Source organism: Oreochromis niloticus, linkage group LG8 (assembly GCF_001858045.2).
Source record: "Oreochromis niloticus isolate F11D_XX linkage group LG8, O_niloticus_UMD_NMBU, whole genome shotgun sequence".
NCBI classification, from domain to species: Eukaryota; Metazoa; Chordata; class Actinopteri; order Cichliformes; family Cichlidae; genus Oreochromis; species Oreochromis niloticus.
In genome coordinates, this window is record NC_031973.2 from 26,289,380 (window position 1) to 26,313,500 (window position 24,121).

At 40.2% G+C, this 24,121-nt stretch overlaps 1 protein-coding gene across 1 annotated transcript in view; it reads right to left on the bottom strand.

The window, feature by feature from the left end:
- The window catches only part of myocd (myocardin), a 145,508-nt gene extending 122,499 nt beyond the window's left edge, over nucleotides 1–23,009 (bottom strand). Inside the window, exon 1 of the mRNA XM_005447920.4 lies at nucleotides 22,922–23,009. The gene's annotated coding sequence lies outside the window, so the exon portion shown is untranslated. The remainder of the gene's footprint in view (nucleotides 1–22,921) is intronic.
- Between the last annotated feature and the right edge of the window lie 1,112 nt (nucleotides 23,010–24,121).

Genomic DNA, 24,121 nt, shown 5'->3' on the forward strand with positions numbered 1-24,121 from the left:
GTACAAACTGAGGTGCTTTCAATGGTGGTGTGTTCACTTACAATATACGGTATTACTGCTTAGCTTTAGAATACGTTTACCTAAAATTACACTCACACAAACACACATATATGTTGATAACAATTTAGCGATTCCTATTCCATTATCAATATCACTTATTTATTCAGTTCCTTTTGTATTCCCACTGGCTCACCACTAGTCACCAGTTAGGCTAAAGTCCCACACACCAACACAAATCCCTATCCTAATGAGAACAAAGACATGAGCTTTCTCTTACTATTTAGGTACGAACACAAAGCCAACAACAAAAAGCAGAGATGAAAACCAGCACAAAGAGACTTGAAGCAATTGCCACAGTGACTGTGCTGTAGAAACATGCGCAGGTAGAAACACAGGCTACAGCCTCGCTGCTTTTGTTACCTGTTGAAGTTCAGGGTCTGGCTGCAGGGCTTGGGTCAGTATTCACTCAGATTTAAGGTCACTCTTCTCGGCTAGCTTAACGTTAGCATGCTGTCTGTGGAGAGGTTGCAAAGAGCTGAAGTTGTGTTATCAGCATAATAATGCAGTTGTTTCTGTCGTAGATGCAGTATCTACTTTACCATCATGCTCTTGTCCTTTTGTGCAATAAAAATAAAAGTAATGTCTACATCCATGCATAACTGAAAACAGGTGATTGTAACAAGTGCAAGTGATAGGGAGGCAGACAACAATTCCAAGGAACTGAACTACTGGGAACGGTTCTCTAACCATGGGTGGCTTGGATTTGTTTGGGGTGGCAGATTAGCCCATTTTTGCACATTTGTCACACAGAGGTATTTTCTTAATATGGAAGATGGACCTACACATTGCCTTGGTTTAAATGTAGGGACATTTATGATAGAACACATTGCTAATCGGTACACACTGTGGTTTTGCTAGTTTTCAAACTGTGTACTATTTATTCAGCTCAAGCTGTTTGTCTGTTTTTTTTAAAAATTGTTTTAGATCATTAGAAACGAAGGACACAGCCTAACTTTTCTTAAACCCTTTCTCCTGAAATATGTGCACTGTAATGTTTTTACACCGTTTTCTTTCTCTCTTTTATTCTAAAAGGATGTTATCAAACTGGTTTTACTTTGATTTACTTTCCACTTTCAGGTGTTTTAGCCTTTATTGGTTGCCTCTGTTATTGTTAGAAAAGCTATCTGTACTACAGTAGTTATTGTTTTACTAGAGAAATAAATTCAAACTATTCTAAAGTGACGTGTGACACAGAATATGAGGGGCAGAGGCTAGAGTGGGGGGTTTTCCCTTGTCGCCATGAGCTGTTAAAAAAACAAATCACAAAGAGGAATATAACAGAACATTTATGTGTCGAACAGAATTGTTTAAACAAAGTAATAGACAGTGACTTTTCATTCCTATTATGGTCTTCTTTGTGATAGATACAGTGAGCTTTATGTGTAAAATTGGTAGACAGCACCACTACAGATCCATTTCCAGTGGGTTTTGGCTTATTTCAAAGAAGATCATACAGTACGTAGCATACTACTAATTGCCAATGAAAAGCCTCAGTGGTTGAGGATGATCCCATGTTTGCTACTGTAATCAATGACAACATGATTGTGTCCTAATTTTTCAGTAAGTACTGCATCATCACTGTACTTAAATTATGTGGAACTATATATAAAAAATGAAGTATAGAGAAAACCTTTATGCAGTCAGTAATCAGAAAAACCTGTTTTAGTTCTGGCAGACATTAAAATACATAAAGATGATGAGGTGGAAAGATGAGAAGCAACGATACAAGATACAGGAAAATCTTTTCAAGCATTTAGTGAACACTGGAGAATCCCTTGGACTGCACTTTCGCTACACTGTTAAATTAATGTTAACAAACCTTATTATCAAAGGATGACTGAAAATATTTCAGCTGATATGGGCGGCTCATCTTGTGACTATAAATAGTCATTTTTGATTTGCTGTTGTTTCCATTAGAAGCCAGTGGTTTCATTGGAAACCGCATAATGCTGCTGGAATGAGAGCAGCAGATGCAGACTTCAAGTGTCGTCAGGACTACTGTGTTATTCAGAGTTTCACTCATGCTTTGTCTATGACCAAGAGTAACATATCCAAATAAGCTTTTGTTTTTGTCTTTGTAAGACATTGTGTGAGCAGATGGTATGTTTCTGCAGCACCATTAATTTCAAATTATGCTCTTCAAAAGGTTTTGAAATTATATGTTGTTTACAAATAGGTGACAAAAAGTAGCACAAAGTTGAGATAATTTACCCCAAATGTAAAAACACAGTATTTTTCTTATAGTGTAGCAGGAGAATAAAGTAGAAGTGGTGAAAAAACCCAACTTCCCTACAAAGTCACTCATACCTAATAAAACACGTTCAGTATTTTCTTCTATTTTTTCTCAGGTTTTGTATGTTTTTTTGCACATTTTTTTATAAAATGTATTAAAATGAATTTTAAGTATTTAACATTATGAATAGTGTGTGTTTGTGTACATCAACAATGATAAATTAGGAGCCCTTAAACTGTCATTGTTTCCAGAGGCATCAATTGATGCATACAAGACACACAGCACCTACCTAGCAATGTCAAGCATCACCATTAGTCTATAACATCTGTGCCTACATATTTTAGATAATTCAGCCCTTTGTACTAAGGTTGTCAGGGATTGGTAGGAGCCATTGTCTAATTAGAAAACACTTTGTTTTTAAAGAGGTCATTAAATACTAAACATATAAAGGCTAATTTACATCATGGAGCAGGGAAAAAACAAATAATTAAAAAATAGCTCCACATTACAGTCTCCTTCAGTTACATTTGGGCATCGCTTTTCCCCATTCTAATATGAAGTCAACCAGTCAGTGAGATGATGTGAATGAAAACAAAAGGTCTCAAAAAAGTGTGGCATCTCTTCCTTTTTTTCCCCACGCATTAACCTAATTTTCCTGCAGACATCCTGCTGATGGGATTCCTGGTTGTAGTTGGATAAGAAACTTAGCTGTGTTTGTGGTGTAGTTATGTATGTAGTAAACTGTTTGGGCATAAAATATCGCCGTTTTGGTCCACTTATTCAAGACAACATATCAGGACAGTGATCCTAAACATATATTATTTTTAATGGTGAACAGTGACGTACACTTGATCCAAGAGTCATTTTACTGGCCTCAGACATGGTTCTTATTCCAGGCAAAAAGTCAGCATAACTGTTCTACGTCACTTTACAGTTGAATAAAGTTAAATGTGAACCTCTTGTTATGCTGATAATGTCCACTTTACAGTGGCTTGCAAAAGTATTCGGCCCCCTTGAACTTTTCCACATTTTGTCACATTACAGCCACAAACATGAATCAATTTTGTTGGAATTCCACGTGAAAGACCAACACAAAGTGGTGTACACGTGAGAAGTGGAACGAAAATCATACATGATTCCAAACATTTTTTACAAATAAATAACTGAAAAGCTTTTGCAAGCCACTGTATGTTAGTAAATGATGCTGTCATTAATATACAGCGCACATCTTGTCCACTGCTCTCTGGCCTCTGTGACAGCCAGCTTCTCGCCCACAGCTTTTTCAACATTGCAGGCAGCATTTGGTCCAACTTTATTTCTATAAATGGTAGTTAGATTGGCTGTTGTTGTCTCAATGCAACAACGCAACCTCAGTTTAGAATGTAAGATTATTGTTCTATATGCATGTATTTTTTTCACAACTTGGATGAAATGTAACTTGAGTAATCACAAAGAAAGCTTTTGTTTAATATTACTTTAAATGGTCTTTCCTTTTGCTGATCTTGCTGATGTGTGAGTAGTGGTTTCATTGGAAAAATATTAATAGGGGCAGGGGAGTTCAATTGATATCATCAAATGCTTTCAGAAAGCACCCCCGTTCTCTGTTTGCCATCTGGGGTGCGGGGCCGGGAGGAGAAGTTGGCCGTCTGGTTAGGGTCTGTGATGCTAATCTTCCCTGCTGCTGCAGGAGCGGGGGCTGTATGCTCATCTTCACCCCAGAAACATCTCTTGGGTCTGGGGGCGGATGGCCCCTCTGGGGGCGATAGTTTCTGGAACTGAGAGTGTGTGTATGAGGAGTGTGTGTACAGTGTTGATTTCTGTTTGTTTCCATGTTGAGCGAGTGCTGAGTTTGGGAATGCATGTCTGTATCTGTGTGTGCCTGTCTGTCTATGTCTATATGTCAGGTCGGGGCCTATCTCCCCCCACCACACTCCCTGCCAGTGGCTGATGCCCTCACCCGTCGATGTGTTGGTGGTTCTCAGTGTCCGGGGTTGGGTGCTTGGGAGTGCACTCACTCACTCCTGGTGGATTGTTGGTGGGGCCTGTGGCCCGGTTGAGCACCTTCCGGGGGCGGGGGGGGCTCGGTCCACTCTGGGGTAGCTGGCTGCCAGCGGAGCCTTCGGGCACGTCGCCGCAGCTCTCTGTGGCCTCTGCACCATGGCCACCTCCCGTCTGGGGCTCTCAGCTCTAGGAGGGTGGTGCAGCTCCCCTCCAGCACGCTCACACACACAGGTGTGCACACAGGTGTTCACAGACACACACTATCTTCCTTGGCTGCTGCCTCTAAGCATATCGTGCATTGTCGGTCTTGTGTGCTACTCAGTAACATTCAGTATTTGTTATTGACTGTTACTTATGCTTACCTTGGTTGTTGCTGAGGTTTTCCTACTGTGTTGTTCTCTTTTTGCTTGTTTTCTTCTTTTTTTTTCAAGCAGGTGATCTAGCGGATTTTCGAGTCTTTTCTCTCTGTCCCTCTTGTCCTCTGTTTTTTTCCCTCTCCTTTTCTTGAACTTCTCTTGTCTACATCTTTCCCTTTCCAATCCCCGAGTCAAGTCTGTTCCGATTGTAATAACTTAAAAGTAAAATAAATAAACAAATAATTAAATAATAAAGACCAGTCAAGCAGACCAGTATGGCAAAGCCTTAATGGTCCAATAATTCTGATTGCTACAGTGCTGGACGAGACAAGCAAAAAAAAAAAAAAAAAAGATGAAACTATGTCTGTGAAGAAACTTAGTTATGTGGTGTGGTAATATATATATAAATATTTTTTTTTCACAACTTGGATGAAATGTCACTTGACTTATGCCCAAAAAAGCTTTGTCTAATATTACTTTAAATGGTCTTTCCTTTTGCTGATGTGTGACCAGTGGTTTCATTGGAAAAATAATATTAGGGGCAGGGGAGTTCAATTCATATCATCAAATGCTTTCAGAAACAGTAAGACTATTTGTTAGAACACCCCCGTTCTCTGTTTGCCATCTGGGGCAGGGGGCCAGGAGGAGAAGTTGGCCGTCTGGTTGGGGTCTGTGGTGCTAATCTTCCCTCCTGCTGCAGGAACGGGGGCTGTATGCTCATTTCCACCCCAGAGCAAAGGAAAACATCTCCTGGGTCTGGGGGCATCGCCCCTCTGGCGATGGTGCCTACCCACACCTACTATTAGATAGTTACATGGAGAAATCTTTCAAATACAAGCACACTCACGCACACAGGTATGCACACGGATGTTCACAGATACACACTGTTTTCCTTGGTTGCTGCCTCTAAGCATGTCATGCATTGTCTTGTGTGCTACTCAGTGACATTCAGTATTTGTTATTGATTTTATCAAATGCTTCCAGAAATAGTAAGACCATTTGTTAGAACACCACACTGGCAATCAAAGAAGGTTTGCTGGAGTGACTTTTTGAGCCACATGGGGGCAGCAAAAAAATGTAACATACTATTCTTCTATAAATTCATATGTATTTTTTATTTAATTTGACAGAAGTTAATTTGCTCTTTAACTGCTAAATGTTCTACATTGTTCACTAGCTATTCGATTTGTCAGAATTGTCTAATTTTGTCACTGCTGCAGATGGAAACTCCCACAATGAGAACTCGAGAATGACTTTCCTTTAAAAATATTCCTTGCAAAAAATAAATAAATAGATAATATGTAAATTAAAGAAGCTCTGTGGACCATCTTGCGGACATTGAAGGAAACTGTTAAGTTGACTTAAAATCAACACATTAAGGTAAAAAAGGAGTTACCGAAAACAACTTAACCAAACGTCTTGCATTAACATATTACTATATTACTATTACTGTATTTTTCGGACTATACGGCAAACCAAAAATCCTTTGGTCCAGTGCGCCTTATTCTGGTTGTGCTTACTGACCTTGAACCGATTTTATGTGGCAGCCGCACTCAAAAATCTGTCAAAAAGTGTTTTAGTATGACTTTGGTAAGTTATGAAGCCACAGCCACACCGCTTGATGGATTGTCGGAGCCTCGCAGAGTAATCCGGGTCCAAACTCTGCTTCAGCTCCCAAAGTCAAACAAACACTGCGGCATCACTGAGAGTAAAAAATTGTCAAAAGCAATGTTCCCTCTAAGCTGCGCACGTGCGCAATTGCGCACTGCTGGCACGGTCTCTGCGCACAGAAAATCTGTGTTGCGCACAAAAAAATTAACCTGAATTGAAATTAAAATTAATACTTTAACAATTCTGTTTTGCAGTGTTAGTCAGTAAGTGACTGGCTGCTCCTGTATGCGATTAGAACGATGCCACCTTATCCCATAGTCCAGCCAATAATGCGATTCACATTCGTATATACGCAGCCAATCAACGTCGTTGACAGGCTATGACAGCGTCCTTATGTGCCGACACCGGTTTTTTAGCTGGCAAAGCGGCGTGGCTGATGTGGAGTGAAGCCACGTTAATGACAACGTGTACAACCATTAGAGATGTGAGCAGGACAGACGGAACAATTGACGGAAAATGTGTGGACTTTATAACAGTTTTTAAATTGTGTTGATAGGCCACGTAAAACCAGAGTTGTGATAAAAAAATATGCAATGTTTGGTTTTCTTCCTGAATACTGTCGTTGTTTATATTTACTGCGGGAAGAAACGGTAAAATCGGCGTTTTATAAGAAAAAAGGCTCGAAAGCACTCTCCACCTGTGAGCAAAAACAAACTCCACCCCCCTCTCCCTTTCCTATTCGTCCAAAAAAGTACCATGTCGACCAATCAAAAAATGATATGGCAACGTGGCATCTAGTTGTTAAGAAACGGGGGGAAGTTTTTGGAGAGATGGCGGTGCTTTGATATGTGAGAGATTTGCGACGTTTAGCGCAAATCTTGTGTAGTTAGTGTGTAGTGTAGTTTTGTTGTGTGTGTCAGAACAATGAGGCGGCTGCTGAATGTTACAGGTGTTACAGCAGTGATACATCTCCTGTTGTCAGGCCTGCAGGTATCAGGCTGTTGTTCTCCTTTATCTCATAGGGGACAGAAATTATTTTTTGGAGTGGCACAAATGATTTGTGTGGCATCAGATTTGATGCAGAACAGCTGATTGTTCTGTAAATAGTTTGAAATGTTTATTTAAAAATGCCTTGGCTGCATTTAAAAAAAAATAGCTGCAAAAATCTTTGTTGTTTGCCAAACTGAGTTACTTTTTTGAAGAAGTAACTATATAATTAATTGCCCAACATTGGTCATTATATACTGTATTTGGCAGACAGAGAGTTACAGGACTCTCCCAGACCACAGACTCATAATACAAGTCAGAGCTTTTTTTAAAAAGAAAGAAAGTTGTGTTTTCAAAATTGGAGTTCAAGTTATTTTTACTTCCAATAGTGTTAACATACTACACGGTCAATGACTAGATTTTTTTTACATTTTCATTGTAAGTGAGCTAAAGCAGTTAATTAAAAGTAGTCTAACATAAATGTAAATGCTGTAATTTGATTATTTTAATAAACCATGTAACTTGGATGGATTAGATGCTGGCGTGACCACAGTGCACACGTCTGATGTCGCTCACAGTGGTCCAAGGGACCGCTCAGGGAGTTTGTGTGTTCACTCAGACACGTGAAAACTTAGAGGGAACATTGTTCTAAAGTTTTTCATCTTAAATAAAATGAACAGTGTTGCTACTTTTCCAGGTGTAACAACTAAGTTTAACATCCAGGCATCCATGAAAACAGAATTTATTAAATTTAACAGAGTTAGAAGTTAGCATGATATGATATAGCATGTTCTGACTGAGAGATTTCTGAAAAAATTCAAACGTACAGCTCTGCTATCACTTCCAACATAAATGAAGACAGAAAACTAAACAGTAGTGACGTTTGTAGGGTTACTGAAGTTGTACTAGCTGATATATAGTGATAAGCTACATGATTGCTAGCTACACAGCTATGTTAGCATAATATAAACACAGTGAAGATGTTCCACTCGATAAAAGTTAACGTGAGGGTTCCCGATGGTTAGAGACAAATGCAATCGCATGGCAGGATGCTGTAAACGGACCAAACTTCAGTCAGGAGAACAACTGAGATAATCCATCTACAATACGAGGTTAGTCATTAATATACTGCAACAACATGTGAATAGAGAAGCTGCGAGAGAATTTAACATTAATGAATCAATGGCACGGAAGAGGAGGAAGGAAGAAGAATGAGTTGAGTAAAGTTTGACTTATCTGTTTGACTGTTTTGTTTGGCTTAATGTGCCTTCTAATCCGGTGCGCTTCGTGGTCTGAAAAATATGGTAAGTAGAGTTATGTCCAGATATATATTTGGACACTGACACCATTTTTTTTTTACCTGTTTTCTGAAACATATTCCCATTATAGTTATATAATGGACATGGATATAATGTGTAGACTCTCAGCTTTCATTTGAGGGTATCCACATTCAAATTGGATGAAGTGTTTAGGAGTTTGAGCTCCTTAACACGTGCCACCCTCCTTTTAAAAGGAAGCAAATGGACAATTGGCTCAAAGGCTTTTTCGTGGACAGGTGTAGGCAATTCCTTCATTATGTCATTATCAGTTAAGCAGATAAAAGGCTTGGAGTTGCTTTGAGGTGCAGTGCTTGCATTTCGAAGATTTTGCTGTGAACGGACAACATGCATTTAAAGGAACCCCCCATGCAGGTGAAACAAGCCATCCTTAAGCTGTGAAAACAGAAAAAAAAACATCAGAGAAATTGCTACAATTTTAAGAGTGGCAAAATATACAGTTTGGTACATCCTGAGAAAGAAAGAAAGCAGTGAACTTAGCAATGCAAAAAGACCTGGGTGTCCATGAAAGACAACAGTGGTGGATTATTGCAGCTTTATTTCCATGGTGAAGAGAAACCCCTTCACAACAGCCAACAATGTGACCAACACTCTCCAGGAGTAGATGTATTAATATCCAAGTCGACCATAAAGAGAAGACTACCATGAAAGTAAATACTGAAAAACATCTGACAAAGTCAGCACAGTTCTGGAAAAACATTCTCTGGACAGATGAAACCAAGATCAACCTCTACTAGAATGATGGCAAGAAAAAAGTATGAAGAAGCCATGGAACAGCTCATAGCTTACCGCTCAAAGCATACCACATCATCTATACAACACGGCAGAGGCAGTGTGATGGCTTGGGTGTGCATGGTTGCCAGTAGCACTGGGACACTAGTGTTTATTGATGATGTACACAGGACAGAAGCAGCTGAATGAATTCTGAGGTGCTCAGGGACATAATGTCTGTTCAAATCCCGCTAAATGCGGTCCAATTGATTGGGCGGCATTTCATAATACAGATTAACAATGACCCAAAACATACAGCCACCAACCCAGGAGTTTATTTAAGCAAAGAAGTGGAATGTTCTTGAATGGTCAAGTCAGTCACCTGATTTTAGCCCAATTAACCATCCATTTCCCTTTTTAAAGATTAAACTTCACACAGAAAGGCCCACAAACAAACCGCAACTGAAAGCTGCTGGTAGAAGTTCCTGGCAGAGCATATTTAAGAGTGTTATTTAATTTGTCCAGTTACTTTTGAGCACCTGACATGAAGGGATTGTGTTAAAATACATTAGTTCCTCATATTTGCCACCTTTTTGTTCAACCCAGTGATTTAAAGTCTGCACTTCGACTGCATATGAGTTGCTTCATTTAAAATTCATTGCAGTAATGCACAGAACCAAAATTAGAAAAAAGTTGTCTCTGTCCAAATATTTATGGACCTGACTGTATTTTTCTTTCTTGTAGTAAAATTTGTCTGAAGCTTGTCTTTATAATACAGCATCCCAGTACTGTTCATATTAGGTTTTGGACCAGTCCTCCCTAAAACCTTAAATCTTATTCATTATGAGCCATTTTAAGTTGGATTTACTCTGATGATTGAGATCCCAGTTTAACTTAGTTGCACTTGAATGTTAAGTCACTGACTGATGATCTGCATACTCTGTTGTTGCCAGGCCCAAAGCAGTGCAACACAACATCAGACTAATTTGACTGTATTTGTAGTGTTCTATTTGAGGAATTCTGTGTCTGGCCTAAAACAGATGCAATGTGATCTTCAAATTTACACTTTCAACTTATCAGTTCTAGAACATTCTCTCCTTCGGTGTTATCAAGATGAGTTATGGCTAAATTCTTAGTTCCCCATTATCTTGGATACTGAAGTTATGAAAACTGAAACCTGGATGTTTAGAGGTGGATTAGGGGGAACCACTGTCTTCCAGCATCATTTACTTGTGGTTGAACATGAAATAAAACATATTTGGAAAGTAGCCCAGCTGACAGCCACACACTAATATCCATGACCAATTTAAAATTGCAAGCTAACCTAACAAACATGTCTTTGGACTATGGGAGGACCCCAGTGCAGATACAGAGAGAACATGCAAGCCCCACACAGAAAGTATTAGTAGTTTATGTAGATTCTTTTAGTTTTGGCATGTTTGCTCCTGGTAAGACCTTTGAGACAACTTTGTTGTTTTGGAGGAAGGAAGGCTCAGGGTTTAAGTAGTCATCATCATGGGCTCATCCGATTAGAATGAGAATAAGCAGTCATCAATCATTTGCAGGTTTTGTCCTTTTATTGAATAATGGGTAAAGGAAAGACACACATGGACTGCTATCTCTCAGCTGCCGCCCCATGTGGGAGTGAAGAAAGAGTGAGGGGTAGGTGAGTGCAGTCCTTATATTATATATTTGGCATGCAGCCAGGAGGCAGCATGCCAAATATCCTTGGGCAAGATACTAACCCCATGTTTGCCTGCTGGTGGTGGTCAGAGGGTCCGGTGGCGCCAGTGTCCGGCAGCCTCGCCTCTGTCAGTGCGTCCCAGGGCAGCTGTGGCTACAATGTAGCTTGCCATCTCCAGTGTGTGAATGTGTGTGTGAATGGGTGAATGACTGAATGTAGTGTAAAGCGCTTTGGGGTCCTTAGGGACTGAATAAAGCGCTATACAAATGCAGGCCATTTACCAGGCCATTTATAACGAGTGACAGGTGAGTGCAATTAAGGGCAAGCACCACACCCAATCAAAGGTGAGGAAAAGAAACAAGGTGCATCTGGTGAAGTGAATGTGCTGAAAGGTGTGCCTTTACAACAGCTGCCCCCATATTTCTAGTGAGAAATATGTTGAAAGTCGTTCTTTTTCACGAAGCGGGGGCAGGAATCAGACATGCTACAGGGCTGATATAGGTTCAGGGGGTCAACCTGGAGGTCGACAATGCAGGCCAGACAGTTCAGGGGGCCGACCATGTAGCCAGCGGTGGCGACAAAGCAGGTCCAAATGCCAACCGCGTGGGATGCAGCTGCAGGCCCAGACCTGCAGACCGTCGGGCAGTTTTGCAGGCGCTGGGGGTAATTTACGGGACTTGGCAGGGGCAGGACCAGGTGATGCAGGAGCAGGCGGTGCCCTGACCACTGGCGGGTGACGACATAGATATTGCTGATGGTAGAATAGGAGGTGGCTGAACGAACTCAGAGCCATCAGCGGACACGAGGATGTGCTGGAGCGGTTCTTCTGAACCTGAACTGAAAGATGTGAACAAACATTGGGCATGCGTGGAACTGCTCTGGGGTTGGAAGTCTGTGATCAGACCTTGGAGTGTCCATCCTAAGCGGGTTTTGACTGCTGCAGGAGATCCAAATGGTCCATGTCTAACTGGTGCAATAGGCGTAATAAGGTGGGTATGATCAGAGCCTATGAGCAGTAGTGGAGCTGCTTTGTTAATAAAGGGTAATGGAATACCTTGGAGATGCTGGTATCTCCGTTGGAGAGATGATACGGGGTAGCTGTGGTCTGAAAGTGCTAAGTGACTTGTAGCGAAGGCATTATTAATTGTGTAAGTTTTCTCTGGATGTGCAATGGGTGAGATTTTGAAACTTACAGAAGAACCTTGAATGGTTTCAACTTCTTGATGGACAGCTCTGAGTGATAATTTTTCAGCTTTCCCAGTTAGGTAGAGATGCTGAGCTGCTGATGTCAGAAGCATGGTACGTTGGGAGCCATCATCAAGTATTGCATATGTTTCAAGAGTTCTTTTGCCATTAAGCAGGAGCACTTTCACAACTTTTAATAGTACACTAGGACAGTCACTAGGTTTATCAAAGTACCTCACTACAGGATTCACTTCAGTTCTAGGTCTCTGATTCACCTCACACAGGATCTGTAGATGTCGTCCCATGCAGGTAGCACAGTCTTTTCTCAGATCGCACTTTGCAGCCTGATGAGTTCTAGCACAACACCAACACCGTTTGTTTCTCTTTATCCAGTTTATTTTTTCATCCTTTGTCCTGTTAATGAACTCAGGGCACTTGCTAATGTGGTGTTCAGGTGAGCAGCAATATGCACATCTTGCCTTAGTCATTATGATGGGTTGTGTTGCCTGTACAGGATCGGATGGATTTGTCCCATGTAATATTGTTGTGAGTGGAGAGGTGTACTTGGGGCGACCGTGGCTCAGGGGGGGGTTGGGAAGCGTATCTGCAACCGGAAGGTCGCCGGTTCGATCCCCTCTCTGTCCTGGTCATTGTGTCCTTGGGCAAGACACTTTACCCTACCGCCTACTGGTGTTGGCCAGAGGGGCCGATGGTGCGATATGGCAGCCTCGCCTCTGTCAGTCTGCCCCAGGGCAGCTGTGGCTACAACAGTAGCTTGCCTCCACCAGTGAGTGAATGAATAGTGGCATTGTAAAGCACTTTGGGTGCCTTGAAAAGCGCTATATGAAATCCAATCCATTATTACTTACGGGCAGGTCGTGGCTGGTTAAAGGATGAGACAGGACTGTCCTTTCTTGGTTGACACTTGCAACCACCAACCAACTCCATTTGCAACCAGGACGAGAACAAAGGTAAGTCATACATCATATCTCCTTGTTCCCTGTAAATGTGCCGTTTGAAGCGACTGGAATGCTCTGCAGGCAACTTTTCAAGTAGGCGGTCGACATGGGAGCCACAATTTAGTTCTGTCCGATACTAAGCAAACCAACTAAAGCTTGCACACGAAGAGCAAAGTTATCCAGAGTCCAACCATCACCTGCTCTGATAGGAGGAAGCTCCAGTATATTCCGTAGCTCTTTCAATGCTAGCTGTCTTGGTTGCCCATAACGCCCATCAAGGGCTTTGATGGCTTGAGTGTATGGGTCAGGAGCATAGGAAAAGGAAACAGCTAACCGTTTAGCTTGGTCTACTTTCAGATGATCGAGAAGGACATGATATTTGAAGTGCTCTGTCTCATGAGGGTCAAGAAGGTTAGTAAGGGCCATTCGTAACAGCCTATACTGGATTTCATCTTCACTGGTAAGGTCTGGGAAAGAAGGACCCTCAAGCTTATACACATGTGTTCTAATGCTAGAGGAGTGACCCGAGCTAGCAGTAACAGGTACCAAAGGTTTTTGTGCATGCAAACCATCAGATGTAGCTGGTTGCAGCTTTACAGGAGGGTGCTGCCTTGGTTCTGGAACGCAAATGAGAGGTTGAGCGGGGTCTTCATCTAGAGGAACAGCAGGTTGAACACATGAAATCTGGTGGGGACCTTGCAGTGGTGTGGCCAGGAAATTAAAAGGAGTCTCATCTGGTGTAGGAAAAACTGGTCTAGGCAAACCACTTGAAGGAACTGCAGCATCTAATATTGTTGAATTAGGGAAAGAAGGGCTAGCAGCCGGAACTGCACCAGAGTGACGGCTAACCTGTGGGGGCTGAGAGGGTGATTGACATGTTGCTGGATCAATCACTGGGAACTGCTCATGTTGCTGATGTGTTTGGGGAATGACTTGTAAACCGCATACAGAGGATTTACTTTCATCAGATGAGACAGTGTGAATTGAAGATCTGGAGGAACTGCGAGAATGGGGAGGAGATGATTGAATCATGAGTTGCCTAATCTCCCTCATCGTCATCAGGAGTTCCCTCATCACCTCATCTTGATTGGTAGGTAAAGGAGCAGGGCATGTCTCTGGTTGGCTCTCTGACTCTTCATCAGGATCCTGCAGCCCATGTGTGTCTGTGTCACTATGCTGGCATTCTGTTTGACTCTCTGTATCACATCTAGCACTTATACTTCCAGGGTACTGAACGTCATACTGCTGCAGGTGGGTAGGAGGTCGCCTTTCACAACCGGAACGTCTCAAACCTTCAGTCAATGGCTGCTTTGAATCCATGACGCTAACACTACTCCGGCTCGAAGGACCATGTTTTGGAGGAAGGAAGGCTCAGGGTTTAAGTAGTCATCATCATGGGCTCATCCGATTAGAATGAGAATAAGCAGTCATCAATCATTTGCAGGTTTTGTCCTTTTATTGAATAATGGGTAAAGGAAAGACACACATGGACTGCTATCTCTCAGCTGCCGCCCCATGTGGGAGTGAAGAAAGAGTGAGGGGTAGGTGAGTCCAGTCCTTATATAACGAGTGACAGGTGAGTGCAATTAAGGGCAAGCACCACCCCCAATCAAAGGTGAGGAAAAGAAACAAGGTGCATCTGGTGAAGTAAATGTGGTGAAAGGTGAGCCTTTACAACATTTGTGCTTTGGAAAAATATCTATTTTAAGTAGTGATTGAATGAGTTGTAATAGAGTAGAGCACTAAAAGACAAAGTAGAGATGAGGAATGAAATGATTTTTGAAAGGCTTCAGTCATAAACACTGAGAATTAATAATTCATCCTAAGGGAAACATGAATGCAAGAACTAGATTCAGTTATTTCAACAGACAAAAGCACGAGGCATCAGTGATGTCACAGCAACTCGAAGAGGGGACATCTTTTCAAACACATTTTACAGTCTTTCTTTTAATTGTAATTTAGAGGTGTAGCCCACCTCTAAATTACATATAATTTGTAAACAATTTGATCTTTTTTCTTTGATTCTTTGAAGTTTTTTCTTTGAAAAAAATAAACGCTAGGATTTTTAAGATATACTATGAAAATAGAATTCCCCATTAAGTGAATGTGGTCGTCAGCCTTTGTTATCCTGTTTATTAATGATGGTCTGCCTCGTGCCTCAGCAGCCAAGGCTGGGAGATTACCTACCTTTTCATTCCCAACTACATCACTGGTTGGAAGAAACACCGAGGTGAGTAAGAAATTGGAAGCATGTGTTTTTCGCATGTTTCATTATGTCTTGGCCTGGCATACCAACAGCGGCATTATTCTCTTGCATGTTTGTTCTGCATTTCATTCACATGCTACAAACAAATGTTATGATGTGCTGTCAAATGCTAGAAGGGCACTGGTCCATGGACGGGAAACATAGAACAAACCAATCTTAACTAAACATATTAAGCACCCTGATCAGAATGCTGTTACCTGTGTGATGATAATATCGAGCTATATGTTTAAATTAGAACCAGATCTGTGTGCATATTACGAGTCACACACCCCCCCCTACCCACCCACCCCCCGACTGAATTGGGGCGATGAGCTGATGATCAAATTTTTTGATCAGAAGACTGAGGCGAATAGTTTGGGGTAACGTCACCACATACTTTAGTGAGTCATAGATCTGGAGGTCTAGTGGGTGAGGTGGGGGTGGAGGGGTACAGAGTGATCTTATGATGGTGTAATTTAATGTAGAGTGTGTCACATTTTCTAAAAATAACAACCTTTTCAGACTGAAATAGCAGCTCTATTTCTGTTTCGCTGTTTCTTTTGGACACGTCTGGTGCTCTCTCTACGGGGTGTGCATGCTAGCAAGAGAGAGTGGGAGGAAGGGAGAGAATGTGTTGTTTTGTTTTTCATTCTTTCCCCCTTAAAGAGGAGGGGGAAAAGATGAGGGGAGCAGCCAAAACCCTTTCAATCATCCATGCAAACTACCCACAGTTGTCCAAACCATTAAAACTTGCAATAAGTCCACTCTTACAGTGGCAAACACTGAGTGCATTCCTTTGTGGGAAAGCTGGTCACTTGATTTAGGACTGGGGTCTGGGCTAGATTGGCTCTACAATATGTCCTCCCAGTCAACAATGTGCTCTAATGACTGGAAGCAAATTGATACCATTTGTTTCTTGTCGGACTGGAACACCAGGTTTAAGCTTACAGCTAAGCCCACGATGTGTTACACGATTACGATGGAGGTAAAGAATTATATCATTTTTCACTGTGATTCCTTCAGCGCAGTCCAGTTGGAGAAGGTGAGCTATGAATCATTGGAACCTGAATATATTACTCATTCTCCTTAAACTGATGGTTATAGCCTCTCCAGCCTCACTCCATTCACCCTGGTCAACATGCTCCCTCTCTACTCTACATACAGTTGATGTGCTGTACTTAAAGGCACCTCTGTTTGGGTTGACTTGCCTTTAAAAGCCTTGCAGCTAAAACAACTTCCTAAAGGCTTTTTCTATCCCAAACACAGACGAAGGAATGTGTGTTTTACACAAACAGGCCATGCAGGATATTAGCACACAGCACAGGCTGACAGTGATGTGTGTTTGGGGAATACAACAACAAAGCTGCAAGTATAGTGACAAACTAGAGCTGCCATTAATAGCTTGGAAACACTTTTCAACCGTGTCTCCTTCTAGTACATTTAAAGATGGTACTATAGTGCTTGGATCTAACCGCAACTCCAATTAAACTCTTTGTGTGTGGTTGTGTCAACCAGTCACAGAATATATTATCTCTATCTCTAGCAACCAGTGTTTACCATGGGGTCACTGACTAGTCTCTAGCCCTGTTTAACATGGTCTGTAATATATTTTTGATTTATTTTTATTTTATTTTATTTTTTTTAAATGTTTTTTGTTTTAGGCTTGTGATGTGGTTCACACTGCCACAGTCACAGAAATGATGAAATCGCCTGAAAATTGCGAATTTATTGGGAAGCACAAATCCAGTGGCCCCTGACCAACATTAGCATTTATTTGAAGTCATAGTTTTGGTTTACTGACATTTTAAATAGGTTTTATTGCCATTCCAGGAGCTGGAGTTCCTAAGAATTTAAAAGTTTCTATGGCGCCAATGACCTGTTTATTCTCACTGCAAACGTCATTATACACAATTTAGGTCCTTTTGATTTTTAGAACAATTTGTTTGTGGACCTTTATTATTTCTAGTGGGTGAATGTGTGATGACTGAATGTAGTGTAAAGCGCTTTGGGATCCATAGGGACTAAGTAAAGCGCTATACAAATACAGGCCATTTAACATTTACCATTTTAGTTTTGCATGTAGGGTTCTGCAGTGTTGGAATATAGCTCTCTATTGTTATTTCTTTATTTTTATGTATCTTGTTCATTACCTGATGCTCTATACATGTTCCTTATAGTGTTATTATTCATTCCTTCAGTACCTGATGGCCCTAGGTTCATTTTGTTAATTCCCCCTTTGTGTTGCTCTTCTGTTCCTCGAGTTTTGTCTCTGCGTTTGTCATGTTGTCTTTGTCCCCCTGTGTCTCTCTTCCTGTTTAATTTTATTTTGGTAATTGTTGTTCTCTGTGTCTTGTACAATGTGTGTGTGTTGTCTGAGTCTTCCCGTGTTCCTTATTGTGTTGTCTCTCATTTCCCGGTGTTTTCCCAAGATTTCTGGAATTTGGATTCCCTAGAAAGTTGTGTTTTCATGGATTTAGCTGTCTTGGTGTGGGAATAGATTGAGATCAGTCTCTTATCCCTTCTGTTTTGGGCTGGATTAACTCTTCCATTTACTCTAGACTTGTCCCTAAATGGCTTAAAATGCCAAAATATGGCCACCACCTCTTTGACAGTATGTTATTGTTTTGGTTGTTGCTACTTATACAGGCTCATAACTTCACCATATGTTAATTTGCTACTAACCAAAGGAAAAGGAATGCGAGTGACTTCATCGCTACCTTTTCACATTAGTTCAGCTTTAGCCAAGTGTTTCAGGAGTCTGACAGTAACACATCCTTTTACTTTATGCCTAATTATTCCCAATCAGAATATTCACCTGGACGCTCCCTCAACTCAATGTTACTGTAATCACATTACGTTTTACGTTTTGCAGTAATGTAACATTCTACTGTACTAAATTCAGTAGTTAAAATTATTATTACTTGCATTACAAAAGGTCTTCAGTTATCTGCTCAAACAAACAATCTAATCATCAAGCAAACATGTTTTTTCTTTCTGCTGTCTGCTAGCCAACATAAAGCTGGGTAAGAAATCAGAGGGATGAACCCCGGCTCAGCAACCAGAGCCTGAACTTCAACCGGTAACAAAGGCAGCAAGGAGCAACCAGGCTTGGTAGCATCTGTCTCTGCGAGTTCGTGTTTCTAAAGTAGAAGTGCTGTGGTGATCCCAGTGAAGTCTCCTTGGGTCAGTTTTTATCTTTGCTTTGTATGTTGCCTGTGTGTTAATATGTAAATATTAAAAGAAAGTGATTTGTGTTGTGGGTAATCAAGTGACAATGCTTTCAGGTTATTGCAGCATAAGGCTTCTTAGATTTGATAGGATATGTGTAAATTGTTGGAGTTATGGTTACAGATGGTCAGATTGGCTCAGTAGTCAGTAGTGAGGAGTTTATTTGCAGTAGTCAGTTGATTTATTTTCTTTCATGAGCCAAATAACCATAAAGTGTCTGGTTTGAAGATCAACACATGCCTACTGACTTATATCTTGTATATGTATTTTATGCAGTCACAGTCTTTACACACACTACCTTGATTACACTGCCAGCAGCCCTTTCTCAGAGTCTCTCATTCTCTCTATCAACATATTTCTGTAGAAACTGCACCATTAATAAGGCTTTCAGAGATTCAATTCAATGTTATTTATATAGCGCCAAATCGCGCCTCAAGGCGCTTTATATTGTACAGTAGATCGCACAATAATAATTGATGAAATAAGGCTTATTTGTTAGCAGTAACATCATCTTCAGTAAAAAAAAAAAAAAATCTACAAGAAGTCAGCTATGTGATTATTTTGTCTATATTATGAGACACTGACATGAAACTCAATATTTATGACGAGGTTTAGATGGTTTGGAAAGGTGCAGAGGAAGGAAAGCAGATATACTGGACAAAGGATGTTGAATATGGAGCTGCCAGGCAGGCGTTAAAGAGGGAGACCTCAGAAGAGGTTCATGGATGTCATAAAAGAGGACAAGAGAAAGGTTGGCATGAAAGTCGAGGATGCTAGGGATAGGATGACCTTGAGCAAGATAATCTACTGTGGCGACCCCTAAAGGGAACAGTCGATAGCAGATTGACGTGAAACTCTATCACCTGGTTCAAATATGAGCGTCTGCCTCTGCCAATGCTTGTCTGAAAGGCAACATTCAGATGCCAGTTGAATGAGGAACTCCCAGTAAAGATGGCCTGATGACAGGATAAGACTGACTTGAACACTCAGAAGGTTCACGTCTGGGTTCATATATGCCAAATCATGATATTGCCAGATGTGTAATCATTGTATGGATGGCGCACTACGGCAGAATTTATGCTGCACAAAAGGTCGGTATTTCATAGTTGGATTCAAAGAACTCGGCAGTGGCACTTTTTGTTCTAGAGCATGATCTCATCGCTAATGATAACTGACTCAACTCCAAACACGAGAGGGGTGAGAAATTAAAACACTACGAGGCACCTACAGTGCAGCTACAGTAAAGCAGGTCCATGACGTAATGTTTCTCAAAAGCAACAGGGCGAGGTCTAAACACATGAAAGCCCTGTTTCCAATTGGAAACAGATTTGACCTGACAAGTGTGATTGTAGCCTGTTGTTTCAAGACAAGACTTTGGAGATACTCTCTGTGTGTGTGTGTGTGTGTGTGTGTGTGTGTGTGTGTGTGTGTGTGTCTGTGTGTAAGCTGCGTGCGTGTGTGTGTGTGTGTGTGTGCAGGGAGAGTAGAGATAACGCTGGGGAGTTAGGTGGCTGGCTTTAAATTTCTTTTTACCATACATGAAATCCACAAACACCATGCAGCCAGGGGGAACTTAAGAGATGGAGATGAGCCTCGAGGTGCAGCTGATGAATGCACAAGACCAGCCAAGCAACATAAAAAGAGATCTGTGTAGCCATTGAAGTGAATTTCAAGCAGTTGTTTCTAATTAGGTCCGGCTCCTGGGATCATCCCAGAAGATACGTTCCTCCTGAACGTCTCTGCTTCTATAAACAATCCTCCTTTGCTTCTTGAGCTGACTGGGCCTCAGACCTGGACCCCAACATTCACCTAAGCCAATATGTCTACACAGACTCACTGCTCGACTTACTTTTGACTAATAATAATCAGATTTGGAATATTTGTCCAGTCCATTTTGGACATTTTAAATTCTGTACATCAGCATTTAAAGGTGTATTCAAATGGAATCTATTTCTCTTAGATGAATTATACCATTACCTTCCTTTGTTGGCTGTTTTAATGCAATCCAGAGTGTACTGGTAACTTTTAATCACATCCATAAATTTGAAAGGTAACAAAGGTATTTTTGCCAGAATAACGATCTTTTTCATTTCTTTTCATTTTTAAGTTCACCAGCATTTATCGGCTCATTATAAATTTACCTGTTTTAAACATGATTTTTTTTTAATGGTATTTGCACACTTGTGACAAATACATCAGCTGAAATAAATTAAAGCTAGGAAGGCTTCTTACTGTCCCAGGTTTAGCCATCGCTTGTGTCCATTATATAAAATTTGTTCCCATTATATGAGGTGAGCTTCCTCTTGTTAACTACGTTGCCCAACATGTGTGATGTAGACAACATGGGGTTTGAAAAAGCTGGTAATAACTCAACATTAGCAAGGAAAGCTCTGACAATGTTGAAGAAGGGACAGCAGCTCTGATCAGTTTAATAAAACAGGCAAGTTGACCAGATGCAGGCTCTGCAACACTTTCAAATTAGCATCTATGAGAATGGCTGAATGTAATAAGTTTAACCAACTGCTTTGCCAATACTTCACATTTATTGCTCATTCATATTTAATCCCCCCTTGTAGATATGAAAAGTTAAACATGTCACACAGTGTTCTTTTAATTTAACAGATTTGGTTTTGTTATTAATATATTATATATATATTTTATAATATAATATTTTAATATACTTTAAAAAAATAAAGATGTAGGCCTTTTTTTCTGAGCTCATGAATAACAGTTGTTTGTTTAATTGTTTAATATGCAATTTTTTTCAAAAGGTTTAAAAATCCGAAAATAAAAAATAATATTATAATAAAAAAATAAATAAAAGCCTGAGATACAGTTATTACTGAAAATCCATTTATTCAGTTTGATTATTGAACTTTAATTGTTTTTTCTTCTTTGTTTTTTTTTTGGGGGGGGGTTGTTTGTTTGTTTGTTTGTTTGTTTGTTTTTTGGTAAAATCTGGTTTTAAAGATGTTGATGCTACAAAAATACTACACTGGAAGGTTTTCCATCCAGTTAATTCAGTTATTTGTTGTTAGTGTTTATTTTCTCTTTGTCTTTATTATTATACTCTTACACACGTACATACAAGTGTGTATATATATATTGCTGTTGTTCTTGTTTTTTTTTTAAAGTTAATAATGACCAAAACAAAGAACTCTAATTGTTTTGAAGGTAGTCGCCATCTTGGTTGCGTACAGCCAAAATTCAGTTTCTGCTGAAATTGAGCAGAAAGATGGAGCTGATACCCGTAAAGGCATCTCGCATGCCATTCTTCACTTTTATTTGATTAATTCATGGAAGTTTTTCTGTCCATATAATTGTTGTTGAAATAGCATTAGCTAGGGGAGAGCTAACAGCTAAAATGTGTAATTTTTTTTTTTAGCTTATTTTTATTTATATTTTTAGCAACATGATATTAACAACAAGGGCAATTATAAAATTTTCTCCTCACCTCTGTCTGGACAATGTTAAGATTAGCATACATTTTATTTATATTACCTGCAGACCATCTTCTAATGGTTTGACCTGGATGGTTGATATCCACTTCTTGCAATATTTTTAGTTGTAGATTTACTTCCTCTTTGTTTTCCTTAAATAGGTAACATCAGCTAACATTAAAGCTGGAAAGTTACAGAAAGACATGAATCTATCATTGCTTTTTTTTTTTCAATTCTATGTTTTAGTTCTTGGTTAGTTCATTTTATCTCATTTTATGTAATGGCAACAAAGATAATCAAGCAGTATTTTACTTTAGTTCAGGAAGGCCTGTGAAGCATATGTTGGTGCTCAGTTGATTTTCTCATAGTTTCTTTAGTTTCAGCATTACCATCTTCTCCATGACTAATAACTGAACTTATAATTGCCTGTACCGTTACAACAAGTTCATCTTTGCATCCTCACTTTAAATGCCTGCTGAGGTTATTATCTTTTTTTCGCTCCATCAGACGCTTACAGTTATGAATCTTAACTCCATGCCTTTGAAGCCAGTATCACAATGCATACTTTAGTGAAGAATCTTCATCCTTTTCTATCATACTTTGATCACAAAGTAGGAGTGAGACACAAAAACTGTTAAAAGAACTTGAATTTGGACGAGTCAAGCAGAGGACAGGTGAAGTTTGCAATTCTTTCTGAATGACACAGCACAATATTATTTCACTGTTATTTATGCTTTAGCTTTGTTATTCCAGATTGCTTCGCTTTATAAAACTTGAGTCCTGAATAAAAGGAAGCCAGATATTTTCAGAATGCTAATTCTCTTATAAATTAGCTTTACTATGCGCCAAACAAAGACGATGAGAAGATATATTGCATAACTCACACTGACTTGTCGGTGGAGGTTTGATACAGCGGCGGGGTAATCCTGATCCACCAAAGGGGTTGTCCTCACCCGGCCCTGTTGCTGCTCCACATGTACTTCGACCGCATGTGTGTTTGTGTGTGAAGCAACGTGTTCTCTCCTCCCAGCAGTCTGAAGCTCTCTTTAGAGCTATTTATAATCAGGGCTCTTGTTTGCAGACTGGGTTGTTACCTCTGCAAGCTTATCTCTGAGTTATTTGATAGAGTAGTGAGGTCATTGGATAAAAGCGATTTCTATAAAGCAATCGTACAACAACTGGAAATTAATGCGTTCCAGTAGCCTAATTAGTTCAATCACTTAGACTGAAAGACTGCTTTATTTTCAAAACTATCCTCCCCGTGCTTGTGTCATCACATTTACACGACATGAAACTCAATTCAAGCTTTGATGTTTATCATAATTATAATTTTCTGTTTACACCTACAAGTGTTAAACTGTTCATCTTCATGTTCACGACTGGTAAACTGGACCAAATAATGACACGTGTCGGAGCTTGGTGTTCCCATGGTTACAACATGATCAAATCTGAAGGTAAATACAGTACACCCCAAGCTGACTTTAACTTTGACAGATCAGAATTAAATGTGCATCAGTTTTCTTCAGTTTGGATTTTTTGTATGGAAAGAACTCCACTAGATTTCATGTGTCTTTTTTCTAACTGCTTTAGTGGTGCAAGTTCAACCAAAATCGAGTTAAACAATTAAAAGATGCTGTGGAAAACTGGAGTACCAGTACTGCTAGCCATTTGGCACATGGGTTGTACAAAATATCCACCAGTACAGCTTCAAAAGTGGGAGTTAAAGCCGGTTTGTATATCCAAAGCACATTTGACTACAGCCTTATATTTTAGATGAATCTCTGTTCGCATAGGTTTTATTGTGATAGACTATTTTGCTTTGTATTTTTATAGGGTTTATAATTCTTTGTATTTCATTTTCTGCATATTTAGTGAACATTATTATTGTGGGGCATTTGAAAATTAACAAGCCCAAAAGCCTTGACACAATAGCCACACTTTAACTACAGTTGGACACTTGTCCAAAGTGTATCTCTTCACATAACTGTATGATCACACAGTATAGCCAAGTTTCTGCCATGTCAATTCTCTTTCTCATCAGTTTGACAGACAGTCCAGCTCCTGGGAAAAGTGGCATTGCGGCT